The following is a 16,916-nucleotide window of genomic DNA, read 5'->3' on the forward strand; positions in this document are numbered from 1 at the left end:
AATGTATAGAGAAATTTACAGTTTAACAACTTAATTTATGTGCAAAACACAAAAATATATATGGATAAATACAGATAAAATAGCCAAAAAATAAATATAGATAAATACAGACAGAAAAGGCTAAAAATAAATACCTTAAAACCAGGAGCCCTAACCATAATCCATGCACATATAACAATGTTTATACCAGTATAAACAATGTCAATGTATGCCATGACCTACACAGACATAACAATGTCAATATCAGTAAAGACAATATTGATGTAGTATTGAGAAGGTAAAAATGATATCAATGACCTCCACATTATTTGTAGAAGTTCTAACAAACTCGTATCATTCCTGTCGGATTCATCCAAGGTGTCCTCCCCATTAACCAGATTCGGAGATACGTGGTCAGACAGGCCCTGCAGCAACCCCTAAAGCCTATCGAGATACAGGCCACATGTGGGGTCTGATTTAGCCCAAAGATGCATTCGCACCCAGGGAAACCCCTGTTCGGTCCCACAGATAGACAGTTGCACCACAAACAGATCAGAGGAAACTGGCCTAATTAAAACACTTTGACCATAGGCGCGTGCTCCCCAAAAGTACCACAAGGCTATATGCCACATGTAGATTGAAAGACTCAGCCAATCAGGAAACAACATGCACGCCATGTGTAGTGATCATGCGCTCCCCACATTAGACATCTGAAAACATTCACATTGGCCCACACTAGCTCTCCCCGAGGTCAAGAGCCATTTGTGTACCCTTATCAGATGACTAAACTTAATATTTATGAATAAGATGCTTTTCCAAGAATGAAGAATTGGTTTATTGTACCTCACGAGATGTATATATTGTTGGCTGAAACTTTGTACAGTAAGAGACCTTCTTTAGATGCAGTCTGTCAATACTCTGCTGGCCGCTGCATTTAAGTAAACCAACTTGTTCATGTTTTGCCAAGCACCTCTGGTCTTTTCATTTCTTTAATGTAAATTCATATCTGAGCAACATTTTGGTGAACCAGATAGGAGAGAGTGATTTATCCGGCCTGACTGCTGCCAAATGGCAAGGACCCCTGCCTGAATTGAATCACATCTGAGTGAGAAGGTGCCATAATTGATTAGAAGTTCTGATGAATCTGTGGGATGAAGGGCCGACCTGAGGCCGTTGCCACAGGGTAAGAGACTACATCTGAACCTTAGTCCCAGCACATGGCGTGTGGCAAACTAGGACAAGACCATAGATCCCTAGTGAGCATGGGAATGAAGGATAGATAAAAAAAATTGCTCAAAAGGTTGGGCATGGCACAACTGGTACACCTCTTGCCCTTGGTGTGTTATAAGGTAACCCATTTTTTTCGCTTAAACTTTTGGGCGTGACGCAACTGATACAGACCCGGCCCGTGGTGTGTTATATAGGGTCACTTATTTATTGCGCTTGAACTGTTAGGTTATTACACAACTGGAACACCCAGACCTTGGTGTGTTATTTAGGGTCACCACCTTGATCTTATTTTTGAGTTGAAGTGTTTTTCTTAAGGACTGCCGGTTTCCTAACACTGGCAATATCTAAAAGAAGTGAGGAGGTGGATTTTTTCCCTTGGACCGCTGGGCGTTAGGCAGTTGGTACACACAACCCCAGGGTGTGATATAGGATGTAATTCGGGCGTTAGAGAAAAATCCGAACCTTGGTGAATAAGTTGTAGCTTGTCCCTGGCCGATAATTGTCAGCGTATTTCTTTTTCTCTGCACAAATCAGTGCTAGTTTTGCCCACCGAGCCAATAGTGACATTCCTTTTGGTTTACTTAGCTCTGCATATTACATGGAGCAGCCCCTCTACTTGGGCTGTAGGCACTAGGAGGGGGCTAAGATTTTTGGACAAATAAGCATTTTTTCTGTCAACCTTTTCTCTTTTAGATTTTTCCATGTATCCATTTATTGATGTTGTGGTGCTGTTAAATGTCTTCAATTTGTTTCATGTTTAAATGTTATGTCATGTTATTGAGTGACTTCATAACATCGTCATCCGCAACAAAGCCCTAGAATGGATCCGCTCCTTCTTCACTGGAAAACGGAGAGAGGGAGACTTCTACCTTTCAACTTTGAACCCACAGAGATCTGCCTCAGAGGGCCTTAGGGATCCTTCCAGAGCCCCTCAGTCTACAGCATTTACATGACCACATCTACAGCCATTGTCATAAGCCATGGGCTCAACATCATCTCCAACACTGATGACACCCAGCTGATTCCCTCCCTCACATACGAACCCCCAGCCACCAAGAACAACTTTCACACAGGTATGAAGGACAGCTGCCTCAAGCTTAACTCAAACAATACCAAAGCCCTCATCCTGGATACTTGTAAACCCTTCCACAGCCAATGCCCACACACAAAACCTCAGCATCACCCTGGACTCCTTTCTCTAAATGAACCGCCAAATCAACGCTGTTTCGTCCGCCTGCTTCCACATGCTCCGCCTCCATTGTAAGATCTTCAAGTGGATCCCCACGGAGTCCAGGAAAATGGTCATCCATGCACTCATCAGTAGCAGGCTCAACTACGGCAACCTACTCTAAGCCAACACCACCCAGAAACTCCCCAAAAAACTGCAGGCCATCCAGATCACCATCACCACACTCATCCTGAGCATCCCACGCCACAACCACGTCACCAGCCATCTGAGATACCTTCATTGGCTACCAGTCAACAAAAGAATCACCTTCAAGCTTCTCATGAACACCTACAAAGCCCTCCATACTTCAACCACTGCCTATCCTTCTACAATCCCACCAGACAGCTTTGCTCTGCCCACCTGGCCCTGGCCACCATCCCACACATCTGCAAGTCCACGGCTGGAGGAAGATCCTCCTCCTACCTAGCTGTGCAGACATGGAACTCCCTGCCTCTGCACCTCAGGCAATCATCATTGCTGTCATAATTCTGGAAGGACCTCAAGACCTGGCTCTTCGACTGAACCACAGATCCCCCCCCCCCCACTCTGCTCCTTGAGACCCTCACAGGTGAGTAGTTGTGCTTTATAATGTTAATGATTGATTGATTTATGAAATATTTTCCTTTTTTCCCGAATCCGAATTTCATGTTTGCTAGTTTACTGCTACAAATCAACTCACACTGTTGTGAACTAACAATTGCACTTCGTCACACGTTGTTACCATTTCATTGCATTTGTCATTGCCTATTGTTAAACATTACATTTTCTAGATGCATCAAATTATATAGAGCTCGTAACTAGTAGATTGTTTTTGGTACCACCCCGTGTATACAGTTCCACACGATTAGAGTAGAATTTATAATTCTTTAAAAAATCTGGAGCCAATCAAAAAACTTGCAAAATCCTTAAACAAGTACCCCAGTCCATCATGGAGACTCCACTAGGCTGTATGCAAGTGAGGTTCCCTATCCAAGCTAGGAAACTAGAGAAACACTGCCACAAGTGGCACACCCACACCAAAGCACATGCATTTCCCTGGCCGGAGGGTGGAATATTTGATATCAACATCAAAGGACACACAAAGACTCACATACAGACCAGGTATGAAGGACATAAAAAGGCTAATTGAAAGCCCTACCAGAACTATGGGCCATCTTCAAGGTGGCGCCTGCCTACAAGAGTATCCATGAGTCTGTATGTGAGGCATTTGCACCTCCCGCAATACACCAGGAGGGATGTGCTCTCGATGATACTGGCCATCCCAGTCACTTTGTGCTGGGCTGCATCAATCCACTGGTCAAGGAGGCTGGCTAAACTCCCCCAGGGCAGCAAGCCACCACACCCGAGCAAGGGAGATCAAAGCTCCAACCAGCCCAGACACAGTCATCCCTGGCTATGTCCAATGCCAAGTTCCCACAGGGTCGGACCCCCACCCATCGGTCGTGGCCCATCAGGTCCAAGCCGAACGGAGAGCACATTCTCCTGACCATCCCACAGGGTGCACTAAGATCAGAGGGAAGTGTCTGGCTCTCTTGTAAGGTGATTCTACCAGTGGAGGGGAAGACAGGGGTCCCAACCCTTCAAAATCCAGCACTGAAAGGGGAGCCCCAGGCTATACTCCCCCAAGGCATGCCTATGGTGTGGAGGAAGCATCACGGAGTGAGTTTGAGACCCAGACATTGCCTAGAAAAACAGTATGTAGCACTGAGCAAAGGAGGCAACTCAGGTGGGAGATAGAGGAAAGGCATGAGTTAAAGATAGAAAGAGAGAGAACTCTCGCCTGGGAAGTCCAGCAGGGAAAGGGGACAACTCCCTCTCCCATAGAAGGAACCAGGGTTAGACCTCGGGCCCCACATAAGGATGAAACCAGGGAAGAGTCTGAAGGAATGTCTCTAACAGAAGCACAAACATCACCTGATCTTTGGTGGAAGAGAGGGGCTGACCAGGAAATAAGTAGTAAGGGAAACCTGACTGGAACACAAGTAATACATAGATAGAGCAGCATTGCACTTTTGTGCACACATGAGGAGAGCGACAACGAAGACATCCGCCACTCCCCCCGAACATGCCGTTCAGGAAGACCAACCGCTAGAGAGATATTATCCAGAGAAGAGGGCAAGGCCTTTGCGCAGACTTTTTGCCATCTACTAGCCAACAGGACTGAAAGGAAGGCTCAGTATGATCGTCCCTTGCTGGTGGAGGGATCCTTCGAATCCGAGGACTTGGCCATTGCTGTGGCCTGCATTCTGCATGGAACTACCCCTAAATGCAGTAATGCATGATGATGGGAGCACTATATCGGGAAGAACCCGATGGAGCTGCACTGTGCAAGAATTTGTCCAATGCTGCAGAAAGGTGCAACAGGAACCATCCATGTGCCTTGGGAACAGATTGAAAAAGAAGGGCTCAGGAACAAACTGCCCCCATTGATGGATGGAGCAGGTAAATGGATCTCATGCTTTGAGAAGAACACCGCAGGAATAAACTAGGCTATAGGTAGCTTCAAAACTCTGCTCAGCAGCCTCATTGGTGAGCACACCAACAGAGTGTTCTCCGCAGTCAAATCCCCACAGTCACGCTTGTCAACACTGAGCATGACAGGGCTGCATTTAACTAAATCAGACACCAGATCTGGATGGCCATGACCAAGATATTACCTGCCTGCCCAAACGTAGGGTGACTGATGGAAGAGAGAATGAAGCCTGGGGATACTGTGTTTGGAATTCCTAGATACAATGAGAGAACGATGGCGGCAAGAGACAGGACAACCCTGGACTGACATGTGTCCCCAGGTTGCATTCTTCTACAACATTCCCAAAAGAGGACTTCCCACTGAGATCCAGACTGGACTAGATGGTGTATTTGGGCTAGACACCAAACCTTGGTGGGAAATACAGTCCCACATACTACACTATTACCACAAAAGACAGAAGAAGGCTAGGGAAAAGCAGAAGCAGGCCCAGAGAGACACTCCAAATTAGTCCAACATAAATCAAAAAACACCGCCCTTGAAGGGGCCTCAGTGAAGCGAATGCCCTGATGGCACCATTCTCAAAGGGATCCCTGCCTGTGTACCCCAGAGGGTATCTTCCCTGTTCTAGCAGCTGAGGTAAGGGAGGCTGTGCCAAAACCAGCCTCATAGAGTGCCAATATTGTCATAGAATGGACCACATGGCTAACCGGTGGTGTCTAAAAAAGTACCACAATCAGAATGTAATAGTCCTGGGACATCCCTCACAGAGCATCCACCCTAAAATCAAGCTCAGAACAACATAAATACATTGCACAATCTGCTTCACGGAAACCAGGCTGTAATCACCACGCCGCAACAGGGGCCGGGTGGTTGGCCGAGCACAGGGCAACTGAGCACAAGGCAACTGAGCCAGGGTGGCTGCATTCTGCCCTTGCAGTGTTGAAAAGTATGTATATTGAGACACTTGAAATCTGCTTCCTCTACGATGAATAGACAGAAGCCATGATGACTATGACCATGAACAAAAGGCTAATTTATATAATGAAAGATCAAATACATCTCTTTGAGGAGATCTGTGGCCAATATCTGAGGGATTGACATTGACCATCATTAGTGAAGTTCAGAGACAAATGAAGGTGGGTGTCCTTTACAAAAAGAAATCTCCTGGTGTCAGCTAATGGAGAATGCTATGTCTATAACATATCTCCCTTGAATGCTGATGATCTTGAGAATGAAGAATTCTTTCATTCCTTTTCATTTCATCTTCTCCTCTTTGTTTCAGTTCAATTGCCCATAATTGTAATGCACAATTAGGGTCTTTGCCGTGAATAAAATGTTTCTGTTTCTCTTCTTCGAAGCCGAGGCCTGAGCCATGAGATCACATTTCAAATCTATTTCAATGCCTTCTGCCTTCATGTGGTATTCTTATTTGTCCTGAAAGCCAATAAAAGATTTACAAATAACATTTGTAAAAAAATGAATGAAGAAATACTAAGCTGCACACAGCATGGCCATGCATCCGCTATACTCTAAAATCTTGTGTGAGCTCTGTAATAGAAACTTGGACTGTTTTCAGTATAAGGGGCATAATTTTACTTCATCTTCCTCACTTACTATCAGTCAACTCCAACACCAGGCTTTTCATAAGATGGTCAGCATGACTGTTGCATTTACAAGACTTTGGTATGGATTGCTGCATTTTCAAGAAGGAGGTTGTATGTCAAAATAGATCAAAAGGATTCTTATCTATCTGTACTGTTTACCATTCAAGCTTTAAAGAGAATAGCGATTCTCCAAATTTAATTCCAAGACAATCTGAATTTTATTAAAGACTGACATTATGCACTAATACTTTAATGCCACTCCAAGCAGCACTTGAAAAAACATTACATCATGAAACCAAAGGCAATCTAGAATAGAACATTCACAACATATATATGTAGTCCATGCACAGAATGATTATCCTCTTTAAAATGCGATACTTGTTATCCCTTACCTATGCTCTTTTCCTTGGTTAGATAAGAACTAAGAAACATCCATTGCGAAACTCTCTAGAGAAATCGAATGAGTGGGTATGATCTGAAAAGAAAAGGAGTTATTAAAGATTTTGTTCTAAAGGACATGCAGAAAGAAGAAATACACTTACATCAATTAATTACCACATTACATTCTACGGGCCAGATGTAAGTATTTTTAATTTACCGATTGTAAAATACCGAATTTTACCTACTCTGTATTTCAAAATAGGTAAATGGTATGTATATAAAAATTCGGAACACTTTACCGAATCGGTAATATTCGGTATCATCCTTTCGGTATTTACTGAATCGATACTTACCGATTCGGTAAATACCGATTCGGTAAATCCCATTCATTCCTATAGGCCTCTGTAAATACCGATTCAGTAAATCCCGTTCATTCCTATGGGCCTAGAGGCCCATAGGAATGAATGGTATTTACCGAATCGGTATTTACCGAATCAGTAAATACCGATTCGGTAAATACAGAATCGGCTATACGAAAACAGAAAAAAAACAGGATTCAGCCAATCCTGTGCAACCAACCCCCTCCCAACCAGGAAGTGACCACACCCATGCAGGTGCAAGCAATTAGAAGCTGCTGGAGAGGCTGTGAGAGCAGAGTAGACCCCTTGAGCCACAGGAAAACTTTACTCCTGGGAAACTGAAAAAATGGCAAACACAGACACTGAGAGCGAAGGTGCAAAGAGGAAGAGGAAGATCAAATTCAGCATCATGGATCTGCAGGTCCTCGTGGAGGAGGTTGTAAAGGAACATCAGAAATTGTTTGGAAAGCAGTCCCTGCAGGTGGCAGAATCTGCCAAAAGGAAGATTTGACTGGCAATACAGTCAAAGGTAAATGCCATCGGTGTCACCCCACGGGAGATTGACGACCTGAAGAAGAGGTGGTACGACCTCAGGAGCTTAACAAAGCGAAAGATGGCTGAGCGCCACAAACAGGCGAATCTGATTGGAGGAGGGCGGAACAGGGCACCTGCCCTGACTGAGCTGGAGGAGCTGGTGGAGTCTACCATTGAACCAGACAGAGTCTGTGGGATTGGAGATGCAGTCAGCTCAGCCTGAGCTGCAACTAGAAAAGGTAAGAAGCATGCACAGCAATCACCCCACCCCATCCCCTTCTATTTCCCCTTCCCCTTCCCCTATGTGGTAGTGTTAACCCCAATCCAGTAGAGGTAGCAATATACACCAGCAATGCATTATGGGAGATGTAGGCATTCAAACACCTACCATGTCAGACAGCACACCAAACAACAAGGCATGCGACACACATCAGTGATAAGCAAGAAGAGGCAATAGTGACAGTGTATCAGAAATTAGAATTTAATTGTATAAGCAGGGCTGCAGGACCACAGAGCTAATTTTACAATTTCTGTCCACAGGGGAGACATCTCGCAGGCGCACCAAGGAGAAGGAAGGCAATGCACCAGAGAGGGAAGACACACAGGACGCCAGCACAAGTGCAGGGAATCCCACACAGGAAACTGGTGCACCAACAACACAGCCAGCCTCCCAAGACCTTCCGACATCACCACAGCTGCAGGCATCCCCAGAGCGTTTTGGCTCCCCTCTACTCCTGTCCTCACCTGAACTGCTTGCGTCACCAGCTGCCACAACACCTGCAGTCCGATAAAGCAAGAGGCATGAAGTTGCCACACTAGTGGAAATGGAGCCATCAGCAGGAGAAATGATGGGGGGTGATACACCAACCGAGGCTGGTGAGGAAAGCCCTGCCAATCAGCAGTCCAGCGCAGAGGGGGTCCGCACAGGTACCAGATGCCACAGGGCCAGAGACAGTAGTGATTTGCAACATGGCGAGGGTCCCAGTGTCTTCCGTGGACTGGAGGGTAGCACGGTTAAAATTCAGCGCATGCAGGGGAAGGCCATCCAGTCTGTGCAACGCCAGATGAGGAACCTGAATCAAAACATGGAAAAGGGCATCAGCTCAATTGCGGAGGGAAACAGAGAGATGGCAGCAGGCATGAGAGATGGCAGCGGGCATGCGGGACATGTCCCAGTCCGTGTTTCTCTTGTGCACAAAGCTTGACAGGCAGGGCAACAAGGTGGAAGGACAGGCAGCAAGCACAACAACACACAAAGGCAGTCAACCGCCTGGCCACTGCCACTTCCCTGCTTTGCAGGTGATGTGTAAACATGCAGGAGGGACTGGCACACAGCAGCAGTGACGTCTCCAAGGGCCTTGTGAGGGTGACAAGTGTAGTTGAAGGGCTGCTTACTGCGCAGTTGGCACATACTGTTGCTCTAGATGTGGGTGAGAGCGCGGAGAGCACCAGTAGGAGCAGCATGACAACCCCCCCTATTCCTGACACACGGAGGAGCAGCAGGCTCCATGGGGCTGCCACTGCCCACACACCCAGTGAGGACAGCCAGCCAATTACATCTGGCACCGGTAGGCGTGGCCGCAAATAACTAATGCTGCCCACACTCCCTGACCTGGAAAGGGGAAGTTACCCAGGACTCCCAGTTTGGAGGGATCCAATTGGTCTTGCACATTTGTGCCTTTGTGTACTGGCGTAGTGTAAAAAAGTTAAACTACATTGGGTACATACTACACCTGGGTGTGTCTCTTTACTTACTTAGAAGTAGTTGCATGTGATAACTGCCCGTCTCTGTCTCGCATCTGTTGCTGGGGCCACTTGGTGTGTTGGGCTCAGGCTGTGCACATTCATCATCGTGGTCCTCATAATCACTTAATTCCACTTCTGTCCCTTTCTTGGTAGCAAGGTTGTGCAACATTGCACAAGTTGCAATAATCTTACAGCAGATGATTGATGAGTACTGACGTGCGCCTCCGCTTTTATGGAGGCAGCGGAACCTGCTTTTTAACAGCCCAAAGGTGCACTGCACGACGTTCCTAGTAGATTTGTGTGCCACGTTGTATCGTCTCTCGCTCGGGGTTGATGGGTTCAGGTAGGGTGTCAGGATGAACCAGCGGACCGCTTATGCGATATCACCTATTTGGAAATGATAGAGCCATTAATCACATGCGCACCAACACATACATCTGCAATATCTATCAGGGTGTGTCACAGTGTTTTACCTAGCAGGTATCCTTCTCCAAATTCCCCCGCTGTCAGGCGTGTGTAGATCCCACTGTTCTGAAAGATGTAGGAGTTGTGGGTGCTTCCAGGGAATTTGGCCACAATGTCTGTGATGTTGGCAGCATCACAGATTACCTGCACATTGATAGAGTGGGTTGACTTTCTGTTTCTGTAAATATACTCTGTGGCTGCAGGTGGGCAGATTGGGATGTGTGTGCCATCAATACAGCAGATGATGTTTGGGAACTGTGCCAGTTGATAGAAGTCAGTCTTGGTCTTTAGCAGTTCTGCATGTGTGTCAGGGAAGCTTATGTAATGATGCATTCTCTGCATCATGGCCTCCAGGAACTTCCAGAAGAAACGGGACAGGCAGCTCTGGGACACCCCTCCTACCACAGCTATCACCCCTGGTAACTCTCAAATGCAAGGAGGTGTAGGCTACAGAGCACCTGCACATGGGGTGGGATGGCGTGCGCCCTTGGTGTTGGGTGCTCCAGGAGTGGGTGCAGGTCCCTAATCAAGTCCAGGATGGTGTGAGGGTATAGCCTGTACCTTTGCATGGTCTCTGCCTCAGTGAGTTGGAAGAGCGTGATCCGCCGTCTGTAGACTTGCTCCTCCCGTCTCCAGATCCTCTCTCCTGCTGCCTGTAGCCATAGCTGCCTTACTATCACATAGAATGCCACCATTCTGGTCACACTGTTTAATTTTGGGGCCTTTTTTATAGCCTGCACCTGGTTACCACCTGCTTTCAATCCATGGTATATTTACCGACTCTTAATTACCAAATTTCATAAAATTCTGTATTTTAGAAGTTTCCTACATCTCCATTCTCATTTTTTACCTTTTCTTATTTACCGATTCGGTAAAAAGAGTTCGGTATTTTCAGAATAGAAAAATTCTGAATCTGTAAATTCCGAAACAGTAAATTCCGATTCGAAATTTACAGATTTGTATTTACCGAATTAGTCTGTTTTAGGCTCCTACATCTCAAATGCCAAATACCAGTCGGTAACGGCTGAAATTCCATAATTTCGGATGTTACTGACCGGTATTGGGCTACCTACATCTGGCCCTACATTCCTTATATTAAACAAAATATAATAAAAAAATGTTTGCTTATGTTTAGAAGTAAATACCACCAAACTGGGATGGGAGGGCATCATAATGTTACTCTCAATGTCTTTAATGAAATTCAGATTCTCTTGGCATTACATTTGGAGAATCAATATTTCATTACAAGACCGAAGGCTACCATTATGCATGTTGGTAGCCCTCCAGTACCATATCAGACATGTGCTCAATTGGTTTATCATACTGTTTAGCAAACATGTAAGCATTGGACCTATCAGCTGCTCTCATAATGTTTGCCAATCTTCCACCTTTCCAAAAGGCTTGTCTAGCCATAGCATCTCTCATAGAATGAGCACAAACTGTTAGTAAATAAACACCTGCCTGCTGCATGGTTAATTACATCCACCTTGACATAGTTGCTGTGGCAACCGCTTGAAAGGGTTTAACAAAAGAAATCAGTAATTGGTTATCACCATTAGGACAAAATGTGTTCATGTAGGAATCATATGTGTTCATACAATCCACTCTACACAAGTTTTTGCACAAGTCATATCTTGGATAAAAGATGGTATCACACATAGTCTAGGTTCTTTTAGTAATATCAAAAGTTACTTTTGATATTACTATCATATAGAGCCTGTTACTTAACTCCAACACCTTAACGTCTGAAACTCTATGACAAGAGATTAGACACAATAAGGAGGCTAGGTTCATAGTAAGTCTTTTGGAATCCAAATATCTCTTACCTGGACATGTAGAAAACAAGGACAGAACCAAATTGACATCCCACAAAGTTTGATAGCTTGGTCTAAGCAGCCTCCTCAATCTGATGCTTTTAGGCACTCTACAAATCAAAACAAAAATCCCACACTCTTGCCAGTAACCAGACTGTTACCCACAGAGACTGCAAATCTGTAGCAGTTTATAGTTCTATAACTAAGATCTCTATAAAACTGTTCTACCAGGAAGTTAACTACCTCAACTTTAGAAGCCTTCACAGGATCCAATTCCTTTACTGCACCAACAAGCCCAGGTTCTCCAAGCACCATTATACTATATCGCGTTCCTGGAGCCAAGATTCCTTGTGGTGTTCTTCAGTTCTTCTCGCAAGGCCTGACATCTCCACAGATCCCCTGATATTCCGTGCAAGAAGATTCAAACTGTTGTGTGCACCAGAGGATGTTCCTCTCAAGTCAAGTCTAGTCAAAATGTTAAGTTTATTTAGATCATTGATCTCTAAACCACAAGGAATACACATTTATTTTAAAATTCTTAAAATAATTACTAAAACCACATATAATTTCCATATGTACTTATGGTGTTTCATAACCTCCATCATAGTTAAAACCAATTTCAAACAGCAATAAAATACATTCCAACATCCTAAGGGTAGATCGACTTCAATAAAAACTGTTTTAAAATATTAAAAAAATAAAACTTAATTCTCCATTCTTCATTACTTGATCTAATCCTTCATTTCCTATTCCATGAACAACTTTTTAACAGCCTGGATAAACTTCGCCACCGCAATGGCAATATCAAGGTAAAACATATCTGTGAGGAGCTCAATTGCTTGCAAACGGGACCTAATGCTATATTTTATAAATATCGGTAGTAAAAACTGTTTTCGCTGGACTACTAATTTTTGACAGTCTATTAATATATGCAAGCATTTACCAATCCTGCATGTGCATCTACCATCTGGACCCAACAATTCCTTTTTTATTTTGTCATTTGACCGAGCTGGGTTAATCCCAAATTCTCACCCTTAAAAGTTCCATCCTAAGCCCCCGATTTGGCAGGGTGTCTAAATAGGGATACCAATTTTCTTTCCTCCAGCTATTTATCAGGGGTTGCAGGGACTCTTTTTTTAACTGATACTCTATATCGTTTGATTTGGACAGTTCCTTCCCTAGGAGTTTAAGCTCACTCTTTGACTTTGCAATATACAGTGACAGCAAATCCATTTCCACTTTTAAATTATCGCAGATGGAGTACAGTTTCTTTCTTGTTTCATTCGTCCACCTAAGTTCACTCTTCTGAATCTCCTCCATACACCATCCTGACACTTTTATCCCTTCTCCTGTTCTCAGCCGTTTCCAGAACCTTAACAAACCTACTTGTTCCTGGACATCCCATGAAGTCACATCTAGCTCTAATCTGATTGACTGTAACATTGATGAGCTAGGTAAAGACAATAGTGCTTTTAAACATTTCCGCTGTTCTCTGTTCCAGGTACTTTTCCCTCCTAAGCATAATATTTCTGCACCATATAGCATTTGTGGGGAGATCACTGCATTGAATGCCTTCAACAGTGGTCTGTGGGACATATCACTATAGCTACTGTTGAAGTTTTTCAGCCCGCAAACTGAAGCTACGGCTTTAACTTTCTGGGCCTCCAGGTGCGTAGTCCATTTTAGAGACTTGTCAAACCATATCCCAAGATATTTATAATGGTTAACAATTTCTAATTTTGTTTGCCCCAAAGACCAATTACATTTTGATTTCTCTTACCGAAGCTCAGGATTTTTGTTTTATCCATATTCACTGTAAGGCGCTTAGAAGCACAATATATAGTGAACGCGTTTACCTTTCTTTGCAGACCCAGCTCCGTTTGGTCTAAAATGACTAAGTCGTCCGCATACAGCAAACAGGATATATGCTTCCCACTATCTTTTGGGCTTGCACTTCTATTGGTCAACAAGGAAGATGGTAGGTCTGCGAGAAATATCAAAAATAAAAAAATCCCACACTCTTGCCAGTAACCAGACTATTACCCACATAGACTGCAAATCTGTAGCAGTTTATAGTTCTATAACTAAGATCTCTATAAAACTGTTCTACCAGGAAGTTAACTACCTCAACTGTAGAAGCCTCCACAGGATCCAATTCCTTTACTGCACCAACAAGCCCAGGTTCTCCAAGCACCATTATACTTGTATCGGGTTCCTGGAGCCAAGATTCCTTGAGGTGTTCTTCAGTTCTTCTCGAAAGGCCTGAAATCTCCACAGATCCCCTGATATTCCGTACAAGAAGATTCAAACTGTTGTGTGCACCAGAGGATGTTCCTCTCAATCTATGTCTTTCAGCAGACCCTCCATAGCAGGAAGAAAAAATGGAATGTTGCAAGCAAGTTCCAAAGCCATTGGAAACCATGCCTGCAAAATCCAAAACAGAGTTATCAGAATAAGGGAACATCTCTCTTGTCTCACCTTCTGAAGGACCCTCTGAATCATTGTAAAGGGCGGGAATGCGAAAGCGTTTGTCTCCTTCCAGTCTTGAAGGAATGCATTTACGGCTAAAGCTTCAAGGTTTGGCCTCCAACTGTAGTCCTTCTTCAGTTGAAATGTCAGTCTGCTCACAAAGAGGTCCATTTCGAGAGAACCCCAAACCTGGACTAATTTACTGAAACAATCTTAGTTCAGTTTCCAATCACTGTAATCCCTTAAAAATCATCTGGAATTCCAGTCTGCATTTACATTAGCCTTCCCAGGCAAATATTCTGCCTCTAGGCGGATTTTTTAATGTAAGCAAAATAGACACCGTTTATTGGCTAAAACTGCCGGATCCAAGGATTGTGTTTCTCATAAATGATTTATATAGGCTACTGTAGAGAAATTGTCCATTTTTAATAAAACTTCTCCGCCTTGTAAACAATGTCTGAAACTCATGAGAGCATAAATACTTGCTGTTAATTCCAAATAGTTTATGTAATGTAACGTCTCTTTGTTTGACCATTAACTACCAGTTTCCTGCACACCCAAGAATGCACCCAAACCAGTTACACTCATTCCCGACTCCAGAATGAAGTCTGGTGAATATCCAAATAGCAAAACATTTCCATAAATTGGAAACCAATGAAAGGAAATGAAATTAAATGACCACTATAAAAGAAATAATACAGAAGCTGTAATTATCAAAATAGTAACAACATAAAAGTTATAGAAAGCAAAGTGCTACTTATCTGAGCCCAGAGAAGCATTTAAGAGAGGGGGATCATTCTGTGCATGGACTATTTATATGGTGTGAAATGCTCTATTCTATATTGCCTTTGGATTTATGACGTAATGTTCTTTCAAGTGCTACATGGTGTGGCATTAATGGATTAAAGAATATTGGTAGCCTCTAGTCTTGTAATGAAATTCCTGGAGTTTGCATTGCAGTGACGTATATGGGTTATTACTTTGCCAGCATTCAAACTCTGCTTCAGAGGTGCTTCACAAAAGCTCTTGAAAGCAGATGTGGTGACTTTTGGAGCACATGGGTTCAAAATTATCATATATGTGAACAATACGAAGTTTAATTCCCCTGATGAACTAATAATGTATGCTGGTTTGATAGGAGAAAGATCATTGAAAAGCATGGAATTTGTCAGCAGATGGTCAAAAAACTGAACATGGACTACCATTGACTAAGTTTCCGTGCCCCTGTGTCTCCCAGGTCCAATGATGCATACAATAAAACTGGAGCTCGATCTTCTGAGATCAAACAAACTGTCACTCACATCACTGGAGATAATGGTGAGCATCATCTATCTAGAGGAGCATTTTAGGCCAATTAATTACAGGCACCTTCTACATTGAAAGAACATCCTCTTACTCAAGCATATTACATATTCAGTGTTGATACCTATCCAAGAGGAAGTCAGAGATTCTGTAGTGATTGTACCACACAGAGGCATGGAACAAGAAGGTGACATTAAAAATGGCTCTGGAGAACTGAAGGTTGACCTTGAATTTTAAGTCTAGTGGGGTCCACTGCAGGCAGTAAGTGGTCTACAGATGAATTGTAGTTACATAACAATCACCTCAAAATCAGGATCCGAAGTGAGAATAAAATCTTGTGAAGGACAGAGTTTAATGTTGAATTCTCCTTCAAATGGACAGTATGTCTGCAGCGAGGTACATTGTTTAGAACGTGACTGTTAAGAAAAAGTAAGAAAGACCACAGTCTTGTACTACAAGCTGATGCATAGGAAACTCACCAATTATTTGCAAGTCACCATTCTGCTGTTGCCCTAGACTGGAGTTGTAGTAAGCTTTCCTACAACTTGAACTTGTTGGCTAGTCTCCGCAAAGATTTTTTGGGAAAGGGTGCCTGGGTCTCAGCCCTTAATAACAATTGACCTGGGTGCACCAACTGCTTGTAACCAAATGCGCTCTATTGCCAGTCAGCCTATTGACTTACATTGGTTTTTGGGTACTAATTGTTTCCTATGATCTCTTATAATTCCTGATCCCTACACCAAATTTCCTCATTTCAGTGCCATTTGCATCATTAGCTTTTATTTTTCAAACAGATTGAACTTTTGTTCTGGTGTTGTTGCACATGTAACACATGCACTTTTTTTTGACAATGGCCTTGCTGCTTGGGCCAAGTCACCAGTGGTGAGTCAGAGATTCCACTCAGAAACCTGTTTATCTAATAAGGATGTTGCTTAGAAACAAGTGAAATGTCATCAGTGATGTCATGAATAATGTCATTAAACATATCATGAGCAATGTAATGTGTGAGGTCATAATCAGCACATGGCACGGGTGCACGTTATAGTTTGTTCAGTAAACTATAACTGTAGATTTCAGTGTTTTCTTAGTTTTAAATGGTATTTTTCAACTGACATTTTCACATAACTATAATATCACTTTAATCCTTGTTTTATTTAGTGAATTTCTACACTTTTTTTATTGTTTTTATTGGCATTTCTGAGTGAACAGCAACAAGAAAAAACATAAAACCATATAGTAAATGTAATGCATTCCTCTGTGTCCAAATAAAATAAAGTGTACAGGTCATAATGGGTACATATCAGTGACATATCATTGAAATTACCAGCAGGT

The sequence above is a fragment of the Lissotriton vulgaris genome, chromosome 9, assembly GCF_964263255.1.
Source record: "Lissotriton vulgaris chromosome 9, aLisVul1.2, whole genome shotgun sequence".
NCBI lineage: Eukaryota > Metazoa > Chordata > Amphibia > Caudata > Salamandridae > Lissotriton > Lissotriton vulgaris.